We start from the raw sequence: 18,537 nt of genomic DNA on the forward strand, positions 1-18,537 counted from the left end.
ATAGGGTGGTTATATGGCCACTAAACAACATTCTAGTGCCGTTTGTGAATGTTCAACATGTATCTACTAACAATGTCAAACAGAAATCATGTACACCGTTTAGTACCAAAAAACTCACAACATTCATTAAAGTTGTAACTTTATGGCCCTGATGGATGTTCAACTGTAGGGACTACGGTGAGGGAAATCCGGTGGTGCTCAGAGCGTAACAAAGGGATGACCTCAATGTTTGTGCCTAGTGCCCCTGTAGTAGAAGTTAGAGCTGTCCCATCTGTCTTGTGATTTCCTCAACCCCATTAAGCCCACTTTGTAGTGAGTTGAGTGAGTGTATCCAACGACATTCCTTGTAGTTCAAGGAGCGCATGATGGACCCGCCCCTTGAATTTGCATGTATTTTTTCTAATACCCACCACTTCATGTCATCAGGTGTGTGGTTATGAGTAATGTAAAGTTCTACCAAGGGTGCCCCAAATGTTTTACGCCTTACACGGCTTATATGCTGCAAAATTCTAGTTTTCACTTTTTGCGTTGTCTGGCCCACAAAGATTTTAGTGCAAGGGCAACAGATAGCATATATCAGGTTGGAACTATTACAGTTGGTAAAATCAGGCAGTTTGTAAGTCCTCTTATTATGCGTGAACTTTTTTCCTTCCTGGTAGAGGTCACAGGCTCGGCAGGTCCCACATTTATGATGTCCTGTAGTCAGTGGGAGACCCACGTAGCTCCACACGTCAGGCTGTTTAGATGGTTCTAAGAATGCTTTTACCACTCTGTCCTTTATATTCTTTCCTTTTTTGAATGTAAAGACTGGCTTGTCAGTTGTTTGAAGTTCACCGGCAACTAGATTCCAGTATTTGAGCACGATTTTTTTGACATCATTACTCTTCGTGTTGAACGTGGTTACGCACACAATGTTGTTGGTTTCATCAGTTTTATCTCTTACTTCCAACAGTTGTTCACGTGGGCAATACCATGCCCGTTTCTTCGCACGTTTTAGAAGGTTTTAGGGTACCCCCTGTCCTTCAGGCGGTTGGTCAGTACTTCCGATTCTCTGAAGAAGTCCTTTCTGTGCGAACAATTCCTCCTTATACGAAGATATTGCCCATAGGGCCAGTTGTCCCTCAAGTTACGCGGATGGTGTGACCCGTACATCAATAAAGTATTCTTCTCCATCGGCTTGCGGTATAGGTCACAGTATAACTTACCCTCTTCTGTTTTGAAAGTCAGGTCCAGGAAGTCTATCGACTCCTTACTGCTGGTCAAGGTAAATTGTATGTCACTACTCCTTTGGTTCAACCAGGCGTGGAACTCTTCCTACTCTTTTTGTTCACCATCCCAAACCATAATCACATCGTCGATGTATCTTTTCCATACCTCGATCTTGTTGAGGTATGGGTTGGTGTTACTGTACAAATGCTCTTCTTCCTCATAGCTGTCCATTAATATATTCGCTAGACTAGGGGCATATGTGGCCCCCATGGCTACTCCCTCGCACTGATAGTAAAATTGCTTTTCAAATATAAAGTAGTTCTTTTTCATGGCTATTTCAAGGAGCGTGATTAGAAAAGAAGTAGGTATCCAATGTGGGCTTGGTCTCAGATCCAACACAGTTTTAACTATTTCCATAGCTCTGTCCTGTGGAATGGACGTGTAGAGTGAGGATACATCCAAGATAACTAGTATTTGTTTCTGTTTGTCAAATGGGTGCTCTTTGAGTAGCTGTATTATATGCATCGTGTCATGTACATAGGATTTGGTCCGAGGAACCAATAGCTGCAAGAAATTATCTATAAATTGGTTCAGTGGTTCCAAGGCGGAGCCGCACCCTGAGACAATTGGTCTGCCAGGTGGGTTTTCAAGTCTTTTGTGCACTTTGGGCAGGGTGTACATGGTGGGGATCCGTTGTTCCTTTTGGTTCAAGAACTCAAACTCTTTCTTGCTCAGGAAACCTCGTTCTAGGCCCACTTCTGTCACCTCTTTTATTAAAGTTCCGCAGTGGGGTCTCTTGGAGAGGGTTGGTAGCTGTAAACTACTCCTAATTACTGCTTCATCTCTTTGGTATAGTCTTCTCTATTTTGGAGGACCAGTGCCCCACCTTTGTCCGCTGCCTTTATGACTATGGAGTCATTTTGCCCCAGCGAGGTACGGGTTAATCGTTCTTCCTTGCGGATATTGTATGGGATGAATTTCTTAGTGTCTAACAGGCGCATTGTGTCTTCCATCACGATTTTTTCAAAGGCAAGAATCCTCTAGCTCATCTTAAACGCAGCCGGTGTGAAAGTTGAGGCCAGTCTGAATGTCGTTGCTGCATTGGTGGGGGTATAGTTTTTTTTGGATAAATAGTATTTGAGTCTGATCTTTCGGAAAAAGTGCTGAAATTCTACTTTCATCTTGAAGGAGTCTGGTACTACCGTTGGTACAAAGGACAGAGCCTTTACCAACAGATCGTGCTCAGCCTGCCTGATGACATGATTAGATAGATTGATTATAGGATCTATCACTGTAGGGATTCTGGCTTCCAAGACCACGGTGTTGTCATCCATATTCATGTTATTTGCTAGCATTGGCCTAACATGTTGTACAACAGTGGTAGCTTCTCTCATCTGCGTCTGTGCTGGAAGACCTGATTCACCACCCTGTGATAATGTGTCTATTGTCATGCCTTCCTCTCGTGTGTTAAGATGCGATGGAGTGTGCAGTTTCTCTGGCAATGATTGTGTGATGCGCTCAGGCCCCTGGTTATCCATAATGTCACTCGCCTATTTATAACAAAGTTCACTGGTTGCAATAGGCGTGTTTGATCCCGGCTTATATCTACCATCTATATGTTGGTCTCCTTGTGGAGATTTCGCCATGTGTTTCTGGTTGGTAAAATCTGACTCTGGAGGTGCCCTGATGTGTGTTCCGCCCCCTGCCCCATCTCCTGGGTTTTTCCCAATTCTGTTGTTGCCCTCCCCTTCTGTTCCCTCGGTGGTACCTGTCCCCTAAATAATGGGATCCTTGGTTACTAGTTGAGGGTCTGTCGGTTTCGGAGTCTGATCCACTACCTACTGAGGAATCTGAAAATGTGTAGATCCTACGTGGTCTCTGTCTGCCTCTATTAGTGAATAATCCTTGGCTATCCTGTTGATAGTAGTCGTCAGAGAGGTAAGGGTAGTGTAGCAGGGATTCCGTTCTCCTACAGAACTGTGCATAGAGATTTGGAACCTCAGTGAATTAGGGTGCCCCAAAACTCACCTCAGTACCCGAAACCCCCTTACCGAGCTAGCTAGAGTGTCTCATTGGTCATAACCAACTCCCAATGTTTAGACAAACCAGAACATGAACTTACAATACCTCAGGTCACGTGGAACACATGAGCACTCTTTCGTTATACAATCATTTCAAACCAGAACGTGGAGTAAATGAGGACACGTGCACATTTGAAATATTTATTTACTAATGCTGTCTTCTCAAACGCAGTATCTTAGATAATACAAGGAAACATATTATCAGAAGCAAAGTTATCAGCATAGTTACTAGTCCATAGAAAGCAAAAGGTGACAGCATGCTAAAATACTGTAATGAATAAGGGTTAACAACACCTAATTCTCACCCTCCCTAACTAGCATATTATATTAATATCTAAGAAGGTCTCTTTGGGTTTTAGCAGGGCGGTCCCATACCTCAAGATCCTAGAGTGAAGAGATCACATCAGCTTCAACCAGCTCTCTGCATGCGAACCGCATCAAGTGTGCATGTGTGCTCTAAGCAAAGCAATATAAAACGCGCCTAAAGCCAGAATTTGGCAGGAGCTGCACTTATGTTATGTCTATGAAGGTGCGGAGATCAGACCTCACATCAATTCTGTGTCGAGTTATCCTTGAAGCTTCAGCACTCACTGTACAGACATAGTTTACCAAGCAAAGCTGATATCAGAGCAATAACATATTATTCTCATGTAAATCACAACGCTCTTCTAGGCTGAAAGCTAAATCAACAATTATGTGTCGGGTGCAGCAAAAGGAAAAATGCCGTTTAAACATTTAATAAGCTCATGCTAACTTAACACGGTATATAGATAAGCAGTAACTATATGACACCCCCCCATGATCCGAGCACGGATAAGACAAGATAAGATAAGGGCCTCCTCATGAAAGCAGAGTTCAAGAACGATTAGCAATATTATAATCGGAAAATTTTCATGAAAAAATTTTCATGAAAAAATTCAACAAAATATCCAAAATGTCAAAGTGTTCACTTTTACTCAAGCCAATAGGTCTGGGAGGTGAAAAATTCAAAGAAAAAGGTGTCATGGTCAGAAACCTAGAAAGTTTTTATGGCAAATCCGAATATGCAAAATATGCAGCAACAGCCTCCAACATGAAGTCACCGTCTTCATCCGAAAACAGTTCAGCCATCCAATTTAATAGTGGGAAAGAACATATGTGCTCTTCTAGTACCGGAGCCTCTATCACCATCAGAGGACAACTCGGTGGGTTCTCAAGAAAGCTATGTGCCAAGAAATCTTGCGCTACTGCGAGTATGTTCCAATGACCCATTAGTCCATGCATCGCTGCCAAGGCCATAATCCTTTTGCCAGAACAAACCAGCTCGTGAGTAACGACGGGACTCATCAGCTGATTAAAATCGACGTCAGGAGACACCGTCTTGCAGAGACACAAATCAAGGGCCCAGTCAAAATCACAGCTCAGGCAATGAAACACAGGCTGGACACATGTAAAATAGGAAAATCGAAACGATAATCCATATGCCGTGCTTAAAGTCGCAAGCGGCAGAGTGCCATAGTATTCAAGCATCCGGTTTGCGAAACAGTGCCAGTAGGGGCTGCGCGGCTTCTTGCACAGGAAGGGCATCCATTTTTAATAAAGCAAAATATCATCAGAACGCCTGCCGCCAGTGCCAGCAAAACCGGGAATCCACCAAACAGATTTCAAAAAATAGAATAGAAGAAAGCAGGAGTGACCCCAAATAGTTTCTCAAATGAAGTCACGAGACCGCTGCTAACTATCTTAAAAAAGTGCGCGAGCCCAGTCGTGGAGGACGCGTTAAAGATTGAATGAACCAGTTCGCTGAAATGCAATGGCAAATCAGTATTTAAAAGGGCCTGAACCTCTGTGCGGGTGTTAGCTATGTGAAGCACAAATGTTTCTCGAGCCGAACTCAAGGCCACTTATTTTTGGGACAAAAGAGCTCCTATTCTACTCATGCCATTGAACTCCGCTGTCAAGGTTGGGGTGCGCGGCCAGATGGAAACATCCCCGTTCCCATGCCGGGGTGGGTAAAGTAAATTTTTGCAGCAAACCACACGTTCAGATACGGTCACCACATAAGCAACACCTTTAATTAACCCACAACAATCTTCATTATTTAAAAGTAAATAACTGCCGTTTGCCAGTAAAGTAAAAGTGGAGATGATTGCGGGAACTGGTGTTCCTTTCAAAACACAGGCTAAATTTGGCCGGTCCTGGTTACAAGAACCGTGCAATTGAATGTGTCTACACATTAAGGAGTGATCTGGTGTCTTTGTACACTCCTCCCCATTCAGATAAACCTCTTGTCCGTCTTTTAAACATCTATAAGTAAATGGGAGGGACCAGACTTCATGAAGAAATGCATTACCTAATGGTTCATATCAACCTATAGCAACATATCGCATACAATTTGTAAATTTATATAAAGCAAATGGTAATGTTATCAAACCGTGGATAAGCCACATTGCAGCAGTGGCCTCTGCCACAGAGAAAGGCAAGGATTTCAACCTTTCAATATGTAACATTGAAAAAGACGCATCTCGCATGGAAAGCAAGCGCTGCTTGTCAGTTAAATTAAAAGGGACAAAGAGGGAGGACACGTTCATGTAGGTCCATGGCACCTTGCCAGCTTTCAGCGTCTGCAGGGTCCACGCAAATTGCATGATAGAACGCAATTGATTTTGACCATGGTACAATACAGACACTTCATCCTGCACAATATCCACCACAGAGGAAACAATATTATCTAACGTGTAAATGCGGGAAGAAAGCATGTTAATACTATTATCTACCACTGCAAGCACTTTTTCTAGATTAGCTTGATCAATAGCTCTAAGGCGAGTCGCCGCCTCAATCTGTGATGTTTTCCCGATTTTATTGTAAATAGCATGTATCCATCTTTTTGATCTACCACTAGCCGTACCTTTTATGAAATCATTTAAATCTACATCTTCATTTAGCTTGGATAGATGCAGCCAATGTAGAATGTTTTAGCCAATTTTGACACAATTTGCCCGATTAATAAGTCGTGACAGAATGGTCAGTTTCAAAACGTGGATCAGGTCTGACCTGTGTAAAGCCATCAGATAAACCCAGAAAATGGTGCTGGCATGAATCAGCACTTCTGTGCCACATCAGCCAACCTTTTGGATCCATACTGGATATGTTAAAGGATGCATTTAGCAAAAGGGTCTGCAAGTCCCTAATGGAAAACCTAGTAAAATTATTCCAGACAGAATATTCTTCTAACTCAGGGATGGTAGGTGTATTTAATTTTTTAGAAGTAGCCAATCCAAAGCATGTTGTTTGTGAAATAGTAGAATTCAAAAACAACATATGATTCGGGATGAGACAAGCTCGGTGCAAAGCCTCAGTGCCTTGTACCTGCCAGTATTTGGATCCCCAAACAGATTTAAGGTCAATAGTTTCCCTCCACAATTCGTAGCTGCCAACAGTCAGCTGATCAAGAAAGGACTTCGAGTACAATCATTTGGTATCGGTAAGTCTAACCTTGGACATTGGCTTCTGTGTCATTTTAAAATAAAAGGACTCGGGATTAGACTGATTGAAGTCGGTAAAATAAGTGTACTTTTTCAAAAAAGTACTTGAACTGCCTTGTATAGGAGCTGGGCAATGCTCCCATTGCGTATAATTTACAGTATTCCTTCTGGAAGCAGTTTTATGTAAGAAGTGATTGTCAAAATGTTGAAAGCAAAACAAATCACCATAATTAGCAGATTCTAAGTACAAATCTTCAGCATCAAAGGCAGCATAGTATTTCAAATCAGAAAACAAAGTCTCTACGGCCTGAACATCCCAATCATCAGAACGTATGTTTTGTTTCACTACATCCCCCATGTTAACTCTAAGCACATTAGGGACATTAACAACCTCAGTAGGGCCATGAATTTGAAATCTAACCGCATCCCACACAATCCCATCAAGGACAGGCCAAGCAGTGATATTAACAAATGTCAAGTCTCTTTCCAGTCTGTGTGCAGAATGCGACGAGGAAAGGGGGGCCAAAGTTCCATTGAGATGACGAATGCATGTTCTTTCCTTGACATAGTGTCCATTGACAATACGAAAAAAATAAAACACAAAACCAATTGACATAAAAAGGTAAATTGAAAAAAGTACCAGCCAAATATATGTCCAAGGGGGAATCAAAAAATGTTTTTTAAATAAGCTGGCATGAACTGCAAACCGTGAGGGCTTCTTCGAGGCATTGGAAACAGTGTCAAATGAAAATCTGGATTCTGTGGCTAAACGTGTTTGCAGATCAGGCATAGATAAGTCAGTGGGGTAAGTGTAATCAATGTCATCCTGGTCTGTACCAGGCAAAGTACTTAATAAAGGACTGGAAATTGCAGGTAACTCGATGGCCACTTCTGGTTCAGGATTAGAAGCAGTGGCCAAAATAGAATTTCTCACAATGGAAGGACAGGAAACGGCCGGAGTCATACTAAGAAGAATCGGCCACTCTGTTTATCTTGACATTGTCAATTGAGATAAACCTGTTTTCCTTACGACCTGGAAGAGGTGGTAAAATGACTGTTCTTGTGCCCTTCACTCCAAGGACCGGAACCGGAGCTCGATAGGAAGGTCCAAATTCTTTCTTGTTATCGATCTTCTCTCGAACCAGTTCTCCAACTTGGGGTAGCCAGCCAACTACCGGGATCTGCAACGCATCATCCGATGTGGAGGGCAAATGTTCCTTTGTAAGACTGTCTCTGGTCTTTTGTAGATCCTGTAAAACATTGCAATGTTCATCTACGTCAAAGGTTGAGGCGCGAGCCACGCAGTCTAGACCATCAAGGTCAGGGACGTACATCTTGATGCCAAAGAGCATTTCGTATGGGGTGCGCCCACCCAGAGACCTTCTAGGGAGATTATTAAGTGCACGCTGCACGCCATTGAGGTGGGCCAGCCAGTTTCTGCCAGTGCCTATAACTCGAGCTGTCAATGATTGCTTTAAGTCACGGTTCATCCGCTCCACTACACTATTACCCTCAGGTCTGTAGGGAGACGAAAACTTGACTTGGACCCCCATCAAAGTCATGGCATCCTTATACGCCTTAGAGGCGAAAGCCGGACCCTGATCCGAATGGAAGGTACCACAGGCAAAAACTCCCTACAAAGACACGCAAATCTCTTATGACAGTCCGTGAATCAGCGCTGCGATGAGGCCATACCCACACAAAGCGTGTGCATGAATCAACTGCTACTAAGATGTACTTATACGCAGTATTAGAGGAAAAAGGACCGCGGTGATCTAAATAAGCACAACCTAGCGGTTTATTAGATATGTACAACTGTGTCTGTGGCGGACGCGCAGCAGTCGAAGGTTTAATCTTCTGGCAAATATCACATTGAAGGACATAGTCTCGCGTCTGTTTGTACAGTCCCCGCCACCAGAAACGTTGTTGTAATTGAGATACAGTGGCCGCGACGCCCGCATGCGCAGACGCCACACCTTCATGCGCCGCTGTAATCAACGGAGCCCTGCGATCCGAGTTGGGAATCAAACGTTCCCCAACTTCAGGAATAGTCACAAAAGGAACCTTTTCGGGACTTAAGTGGTATGTGTACTTGGAAGGGAACCCCGTAGGATGTTTACCTCCCTTCTCAGTGGCAGCAACAGCCGCCAAGATGTCATCATCAATCTTACTTTTGGACCGTGTAACTGCTGCAACTAAATATGTGGATACCGCTGATTTCGCCGCTTCATCAGCAAGCGAGTTACCGACAGCGTGAACTCCCACACGCTGATGGCCGAGAGTATGAATCACAAACACGAGTGGCAAGGTAGCCTTAAGCTCAGCCACTCGAACCCAGATCATCTTGTGTTTTATTGTGCTACCCCTGGAATCACGAAAATCATTCTGAATCCAAAAGAACAAGTTTTCATTGTAAGACTGGACACAGTAATACGAATTACTCACAATAAGAGTGGTCACACAAGGATCAGCGTACTCCAACGCTAGTAAGAGAGCACGAAGCTCTGCCAATTGTGCGGTGCAGTCCCCTAGAGTCTGCGTGTGCACTACTCTGGACTTGAACACATCGTTCACCATGGCACCGACCACAATGGCGCATGCGGAAACGTAGGCGTGTTTAGAGCCATGCGCAACCTGCGCCGAACCATCAGTGTACATGATGCAATGGAAGTCCTCCAAAGGTTGCATAGCCAGAGGAACAGGATGAACGAATTCATACTGCAAGTACTCCTGCGACCGTAACGAGGCGTCAAAAATAAATGTGACATCCGTGGATGTCAAGGAAGCAGCCCATTGAATCCACCGAGGGTGCAAAGCTTTAGAATTTGGTACACTGGCTTTCGTAACTGCCTCCAAATGAGGACAGGGTGTAACAACCAACATCCGTTTCCCCTGTGACAGAGCACGTTCCTTAAGAATCGCCATCTGCACAGCCGTTAAAACTTTCTCCACAGTGGAAAACCACATCTCAGCCAAAGTGTACAAGTGTGACTTGTAAGCAATTGGTACTGTGTCCCCTTCATTAAAAGTTAGGTACGTGAAACCCACCGTCCCAGGAATAATTCTTATCACCAGGTTAGTGTGGTTATCACGAGTCAGTAAGAATTTAGAAGCGAGCAGATCAGCCTGCAAGGATTGCAAGATGGCTGAGTGCTCAGGCAGCCAGCATGATTTGGAAAAAGTTGGTTGTATCAAAGCATACAAAGGCTTGATATGCTGGGCATATTCCGGAATGTAAGTTCTCCCGAAATTTAAAAAAAACAGCAAAGACTGTAATTTTTTAAGTGTTGTAGGAGCGCGCAACTGTGCGCATTTCTCCAAGAAGTGAGGAGCCAAACCTCTACCTTCATTGTTGAGCTCATAGCCCAGGAACAACACTGTGTACTCTGCAATGTGCAATTTCGCAAAGTTAAATTTGTAACCCATGTCAGCAAAGTTACAAATTATGCTGTTGTCTCGACACAGATGCTCCCAAATTTCGTCGTCTGTGAGATATATATGTCATCCACATACGAGCATGCATCTGGGTCGATCCTCTCTAAGAGAGAGACTATGCGGGCGGTGAAAATCCCAGGGCTATTTTCATAGCCCATTGGGAGACGCCGAAATTGTGTTTGGACACCGCCGCAAGTGAAGCTGGTCCATTGGGAACTAAGACCATCCAATCGATGGGCATAAAAACCGTTGGAAATGTCAAGCGTGGTCTTAAAACGCTTACGCACAAGACTATCCACTAGGGCAGAGCCGTGAGTATTCTGTACTGCACAGTTACGACAATGCGAGTTTAAATGCCGGTAATCCAATACCAAACGATATGAACCGTCAGGTTTGGTCACAGTAAAAAGAGGGTTATTCAACGGTGACACACATGTTTCAATTACTCCCTGATATTCCAATTGTTCAAGGATTGCCGCGACGGAAGCCTTGACTTCAACGCCGTACGGGATATTGAGGTTGAGGCTGCGGCTGAGACCGTAAAGGAATCTCGTGGCATGGGGACAATTTATCCCAACCACATTGGTTGCGGTACAAAGCCGGTGCTAGAGCCTTAGCCCACTCTTCTGCAAAGTGCAGCGCATCCTCTTTCGAGACTGTGTTCGCGAAACTCGGGAGGATTACCTCCTCCCCTCGCGGTGCTTGTGGGGGCCAGTCAGCCTCCGAAAGCAAAATGTCATACGTAGACGAAAGATTTTCCCAAAATACCCCTTTGATGGTACGTTGTATGTCACCTTCGATTAACAGGACAATTTCATAAAGTCTATCAGGGGGAGCAACTCTTGTATCGGCTGTTTCTATCACAACATAAATATCAGTCACTACCACCTTCAGTAGCGGACGCAGGGCCTCTCTCACTATGGTAATCTCCGCCACGCTGTCCAGCAAAGTCAGAGCCCATGTCAGATTCCGAAGCCGCGTTCTCACTATCTGTGGCATATCGATGCGCTGTTAAAGACGCGACTTTCTTTTTGGAAAACTGCGGTCGCTTCGGCGTTGAGCCGTCCTGCTTTCCTGTACCGTCTGTCTGGCGGGGCTGGTCACGTCCTTGCTGACCACCCCGACCCCTTCCGCCTCCTCCACCACCGGTCTTCGGGGCCGATGAGTCCTGAAAGGAACGAGGAGAGCTTTGATCAGAAAACTGAAATCGATCAGGTGATTTAATCATCGCGCGATCGAGCAAGTCATAAACACGTTCTGTTTGCGCAGGCATCGGAGACGCAGGACGAGATTCTTGAGTCTGCTGTTGTTGCTGTTGCCTCCCCTGTTTCTGCTTTTTGGGCCAATTTTGTTTTTTGGACTTGGGCTGAACTTCCGTTTCTGAAGTCTGCCCTTGGGGTTGCTTTTTTTCTTTGACAGAAAAAGGCTTTAGACCCTTGCTATTGTGACCCACTGTTTTATAAGCCGCCACAATAATCCTCGCTAACTGCCTGGGTTTATCGGCATCGGGAATCACCTCCAAAGCATTATCTACCTGAAAGTTCACTGCATCCCCCTTGACATTAGCAAGAATGAGATCGCAAACTATATCAAAGGAGCCACACAGGCGCATACCCAACTCAACCGCTGCCTCCGGTCCGTGATCATCCTGAACACGTTTAATGATCGTAGGCAGGACAGCCATAGACGGAGTGCCATAACACCTGGCATTGACCGCCGCAAATGTTTTTCCCCAGGTTTCACAGTCACCGATTTCAGGAGCCAAATCCTTTGGTAAACTAATCGTTAAAATCCTGTGTTTGTCACCAGGAGTTGTATTAGGAAATACCGCTTCCAGCTGGTCAAATTTCTCGGCAAGCCAGAAAGGAAAATCATCCTTTTCCTGGGGACGCTTGCCCATCACAGCATTGACCATTACGGGACTGAGCTTTAAACCGCCCTGTCCGGCCGGAAGCGCCGCACCTCCCGGGGGCCCACCCGGAAGATTGCGGGCTATGTATTGCACCAAAGCTCGAATCACGGCAATAGAGACTACATGTAGTCTACGAATTTCTGCAAGGGCACAATTGCCGTGCTGAGGGTGAGGAGTAAATCCAGCCAAAACCGGCCAATTTGCGCCTGGAATGGACAAAGGACCTAACCTCGGAGCAGTTAAAGAATGGGGTAGGGCGCCACCAAACGCGATGCTGCCAAGTATCAATAGGTACTTCCTGTGCCCTGTAAGGAGTATATTCATTCAGTACAGGAGAGGGAGTGTAAGTGTGGATCACACCAGAATTAGCGTCCACAGCCGGAAACGTCACCCACGAATAAAAGAGTTTGTATGGGTAAGCGGCTTCCGCACTCACCACCATTATCACAGCCAAGCCTTCTACGGGTACATTATAAGTCTGCAAATGATTGCAGACCGCGATGCGACTATGCTGCGGAATGTCCACTGGCTGGGCCATGACCGCACAGGAAGCTAGAAAAACAAAGTAAACTTTGTAGCACAACTGGGTGGTAATTCAAGGAAACCGTTTTAGAAAGATTCAAGCTTGAAAAGACCTATTTCAAAAATAGGTAGGTTTTGTCCGACACCACCGTTTTCCGGAAACGACAGTGAAGGGGTTAAGGTTTGAATGATATACTACTCGAGTGTCATGATATAAGACCACCAACGATCGGGTGCCATGTAGCAGGGATTCCGTTCTCCTACAGAACTGTGCATAAAGATTTGGAACCTCAGTGAAATAGGGTGCCCCAAAACTCACCTCAGTACCCAAAACCTCCTTACAGAGCTAGCTACAGTGTCTCATTGGTCATAACCAACTCCCAATGTTTAGACAAACCAGAACATGAACTTACAATACCTCAGGTCACGTGGAACACATGAGCACTCTTTTGTTATACAATCATTTCAAACCAGAACGTGGAGTAAATGAGGACACGTGCACATTTGAAATATTTATTTACTAATGCAGTCTTCTCAAACGCAGTATCTTAGATAATACAAGGAAACATATTATCAGAAGCAAAGTTATCAGCATAGTTACTAGTCCATAGAAAGCAAAAGGTGACAGCATGCTAAAATACTGTAATGAATAAGGGTTAACAACACCTAATTCTCACCCTCCCTAACTAGTATATTATATTAATATCTAAGAAGGTCTCTTTGGGTTTTAGCAGGGCGGCCCCATACCTCAAGATCCTAGTGTGAAGAGATCACATCAGCTTCAACCAGCTCTCTGCATGCGAACCGCATCAAGTGTGTATGTGTGCTCTAAGCAAAGCAATATAAAACGCGCCTAAAGCCAGAATTTGGCAGGAGCTGCACTTATGTTATGCCTATGAAGGTGCGGAGATCAGACCTCACAACAATTCTGTCGAGTTATCCTTGAAGCTTCAGCACTCACTCTACAGACATAGTTTACCAAGCAAAGCTGATATCAGAGCAATAACATATTATTCTCATGTAAATCACAACGCTCTTCTAGGCTGAAAGCTAAATCAACAATTATGTGTCGGGTGCAGAAGCAGCAAAAGGAAAAATGGCGTTTAAACATTTAATAAGCTTATGCTAACTTAACACAGTATATAGATAAGCAGTAACTATATGACAGTAGGTTATCTTTTTGTCGTAATTGCACTTGTCTTTGCTTCATTTATCAAGTTTCCTATTAAGCGTGATAGTGTTAAACTCTGCGAGTGCCTTTTCTGCGCGTTCTAGGGCTTCTTTCGCGTTGGTGAGAGCAGTGTCACCTAATATCTCCCTTTTCAAATCAGCAATTTCTTGTGTGAGCTTTCTAACATATTCAATAGCAGTTTCTACTCCAAGCACCATCCAGTGCCTGGAGCAGTTGTTGGCTACGTAGCTAAACCCCTCTCTAAATTTGGGGACATCTATAAAGATCGCTGGTTCATTGCGCACCTGCAATCCCTTTGGGATGATGTTAGATTCTAGATATTTCGTTAAAACATGTCCATGTAAACGTGATCTTATCAAGTACTTCTCTAGTCTCGATTTTGGCCAATTTCTCACTTAGCCCAGCATCAGCTGGTGTTCTATCGGGTCCCAGAAGAACGTTAGAGGCACCCTGCTCTTGAATTAGTTTGGCTATGTATTCTTCACTATAGGCTAAGGTTTCTTTTTCAGACATAATCAGAATTACAGTCCAATTAGTTTAAATTAAAACAACAGTGAATGAGAGTAAAAAACCCTCGCAGGCATGCACCTGCACTCAATCAAGTTAAGTAACAATGGGGTGACCCAGTATCCCTAAGAACCTGGGCAGTAATAATAATGATAAACAATCGGTTCTTTCGGGTGCAATGAATTTCTTCACTTATATCTCATTATCCACAACATATTGATTATTTGTAAAAACGAGTTAATCAAAACAAAATTACAAGTTATGTGGTAGAAAGAGGAATCCAAACTTCTGAAGAGTTTGCAAGGTACTTTATAAATAGTATTCATTTATAGGTACTATCATTTAAAGATAACGATAAAAGGCTGTCAGTTTCATAGTGGTGCATGGGGTGATAATTTGTGACAATTGGTGCTCAGTGTGATTTTGTGCCATGCAATATATACAGTGTCAAAGTCATGTGGCAGGAGGGGATTGGGGAAGAGGGGAAGCATGACCAATATTATACAATTTTTCAGAACATTCTGTACACCATATTAGTCAGTTTTAAATACAGAGTCTTTGGTAAGTATGGTCCACTGATATGTAATGTCGATGTTTCAACCCTATTGTCGCGCTCTTGAAGCGTCTGCGCGGGTCTTCATCAGGACTGGGCGATGGGGTAAGGGGGGAGCGTGGCAGCCTAGTGATTAAAAGGTATTGGTCAGGTTGGGATTTGTGGTATTATTTACTGTAACCAATTATGGTTGGTAAATCATCCATTAAACTCACCTCCAAGTAGACCCGGCCGGGCTATCCTTTGGAGTTTGCTGAAAGCATGTTCTTTTCCTGTCAGACTCTGTGGGGAAAGGGCCGCCTAATTAGATATGCCTGAATGAATCAAATATTATCAGCGTCGAGAAGCGCCCACATTAAATGCGCTTACCACATTGTGAGAGTTTCCAATTCAGTTTCAAAATCTGTTTTTCATTCAGGTTTTCCTGCCGCTTCATTCAGTGTGGCCGCTGGTGCATCAATTAATACCTGTGGGTGAAGGGGCAGTGTTTATACTACGGCATTAGTCAAAGCGACTGACTATTGAGCTTGCAATTGAGCTCTTTAAAATTGGCAGGGTGGCGGGTTTCGCAACCGCTTACCTTAGGCCGCTTAGATCATGCATCGGACGGAACCGGTCGTGACAGCACCGTCTATGATTGCGCAGGCTTCACCGGAGTCTGAGAAGTAGCCTCACTTGAGATGAGCTCGCGTTAAGAGTGACTGCGCGTTTAAAAAAAAACATTTTTCTATGAAAGTAGTTTTACTAAAAAAAAACAGAAAATCAAAGCTGGTGCACTGGAATCTGAGGGTTTCAATGATTTACGTACTCTGCTTTCTTAAGTTTTATTTCCTCCAGTGTAAATTTTGTTTTTATGCCTGTAAGCTCGTCATGCTCTTTGACACATTTGAATCAAGTAGCGCGCTTACAGGTAACCTAGCGCCCTGCAGAATGCTGAGAATAGGTTGTGCAGATGGCACTTAGAGGGTAGCAGGGAGGCTTGTTTGATGCCACCAGCTGATCCGCGCCGCCAAGAAAACTGCATTCAAGGACCGGCTGGACAACAACGCACACAACTGCAAGGAACTCTTCAACATCGTGAAAGAGCTATCCAACCCCAGCGCAGGAAACAACGACATCACCCCATCGCAAGACCTCTGCAACTCCCTCGCTTCATACTTCCACAACAAGATCACGGACATACACAACAGCTTCAACAACCAACCAACGCACACCAAGACCGAACAACCACCCCCCACCACCACCCTCCACGCCTGGACCCCGATCAGCACCGAAGACACCATCCGCACGATGAACTCCATCCACTCCGGATCACCGACCGACCCCTGCCCTCACCACGTCTTCAACAAGGCCGACGCCGTCATCGCACCCCACCTGCGAGACATCATCAACACATCCTTCGACACCGCCACCTTCCCTGAGAGCTGGAAGCACGCCGAACTCAGCGCTCTACTCAAGAAACCCACAGCGGACCCCACCGAACTCAAGAATTACCGCCCCATCTCGCTCCTCCCGTTTCCCGCCAAAGTCATCGAGAAGACCGTCAACAAGAAGATGGCCGCCTTCCTCGAGACGAATGGATCCCTCGACCCCTCACAGTCCGGCTTCCGAGCCAACCACAGCACCGAGACCGCCCTCATCGCTGCCACCGATGACATCCGAGCCCTGATGGACAACGGAGAAACAGCGGCCCTCATCCTCCTAGACCTCTCCGCGGCATTCGACACTGTCTGCCACCGCACCCTAGTACAGCGCCTCAGCAACGTCGGAATCCAGGACAAGGCGCTGGAATGGATCATCTCCTTCCTCGACGGCAGAACACAGAGAGGCCGCCTACCACCGTACAAGTCAGAGGCCTCCGAAGTCATCTGCGGCGTCCCTCAAGGATCCTCGCTGAGCCCCACCCTCTTCAACGTCTACATGAGCCCCCTCGCGGCCATCGCACGCCAACACAACCTCAGCATAATCTCCTACGCCGACGACACCCAGCTGATCCTCTCCCTGACCAACGACCCCGCCGCCGCCAGAGCCAACCTGCACGAAGGGATGAAAGAAGTAGCCGAGTGGATGACGACCAGCCGCCTGAAACTGAACTCTGACAAGACGGAGGTCCTCATCCTGGGCTCTTCACCCTCCGCCTGGGACGACTCCTGGTGGCCTCCCGCCCTGGGCACCGCACCCAAACCGACAGACCATGCACGCAACCTGGGCTTCATCCTGGACTCCTCCCTCTCCATGACCAGACAAGTCAACGCCGTCTCCTCGTCATGCTTCAACATCCTGCGCATGCTACGGAAGATCTTCTGGTGGATCCCCACCGAGACCAGGAAGACCGTCACCCAGGCCTCGTCACCAGCCGACTGGACTACGGCAACGCCCTCTACGCCGGTACCACCGCCAAGCTCCAGAAGAGACTCCAGCGGATCCAGAACGCCTCAGCCAGACTCATCCTCGACATCCCACGAACCAGCCACATCTCCAGACATCTGAGAGACCTTCACTGGCTCCCCGTCAACAAAAGAATCACCTTCCGCCTCCTCGCCCACGCACACAAAGCCCTACACGACCAAGGCCCGAGCTATCTCAACAGCCGGATCAACTTCTACGCTCCCAAACGCCACCTCCGATCAGCCAACCACGCCCTCGCCGCCGTCCCCCACATCCGAAGAGCGACTACAGGAGGAAGGTCCTTCTCCTACCTGGCCGCCAAGACCTGGAACTCCCTCCCGACTGACCTGCGCCTGACCCGAGACCACCTCTCCTTCAGGAAGAAGCTGAAGACCTGGCTGTTCGAGCAGTAGCGGCACCCCCCCTCCCCCAGCGCCTTGAGACCCTACGGGTATGTAGCGCGCTATATAAATGTCATTGATTGATTGATTGATTGATTGATGCCATATGTACCACTTATGAGGAGGAGGAGGAGACCAAGTGTGCGGCGGACTGGTATTGTGTACATCGTAACTGTCCCTGCAGGATGTCCATATATTGTAATTTATAAAGCGATCTGAACTAACTACAGTTTGAAACCTTTATGCGGGATTTTGCATAGTAGTATACCAGCATTTTGCACTGCCAGTGTTCACTCAAGTTCTAAAATTACCCACTACGGACCCACAGGGAGTAACAAACATAAGCCTCCTCCCTAATTTTCAGACCACTGCTCAGTGGAAAAGGAGTTGTTGACGGTATTGCTCTTTCTTTGTCTCATATCTACTTATTCTACCGAAAAACGCCATGACAAATGTTCAGCTTCTGGCTGCAAATAAGGCAGAATGCAAACTTTAACGAGCATTAGCATTGTTCGAACAGACCCTAAAGAACACCGGCACAAGCGAAAGCAGCAGCTGGGGGAGGGGGCATGCGCGATTCCCTTGCGGGAGCGTGCAGCAAGGCGCGATGATTGCGACCATATGGCGCCACCATATGGCACCGCGCGCTCCCGCAAGGGAATCGCCAGACGTGCACGCGCTGCCATTGCAAGCAATGCAATGCGTGCACATTTTTACCCCCAAAGCTGTGCCGACGGCTAAACGTCTCTCTCCTATGCAGCGCATGCGCGCTGCGTAGGTGAGATCTAAAGAGCTAAGCAACAGGTCTGCTGGTACCAGAGTACGGATTGATACACAACACGTGACGGAATACCAGAGCCAATGGAACGCCTT

General features: G+C 45.9%; 1 protein-coding gene across 1 annotated transcript in view; it reads right to left on the reverse strand.

The window, feature by feature from the left end:
- The window catches only part of LOC144792285 (acyl-CoA dehydrogenase family member 11-like), a 574,298-nt gene that overhangs the window by 148,898 nt on the left and 406,863 nt on the right, over positions 1–18,537 (reverse strand). The gene's annotated exons all lie outside the window — the stretch shown is intronic.

The sequence above is a fragment of the Lissotriton helveticus genome, chromosome 11 (genome assembly GCF_964261635.1).
Source record: "Lissotriton helveticus chromosome 11, aLisHel1.1, whole genome shotgun sequence".
Classification (NCBI taxonomy): Eukaryota; Metazoa; Chordata; class Amphibia; order Caudata; family Salamandridae; genus Lissotriton; species Lissotriton helveticus.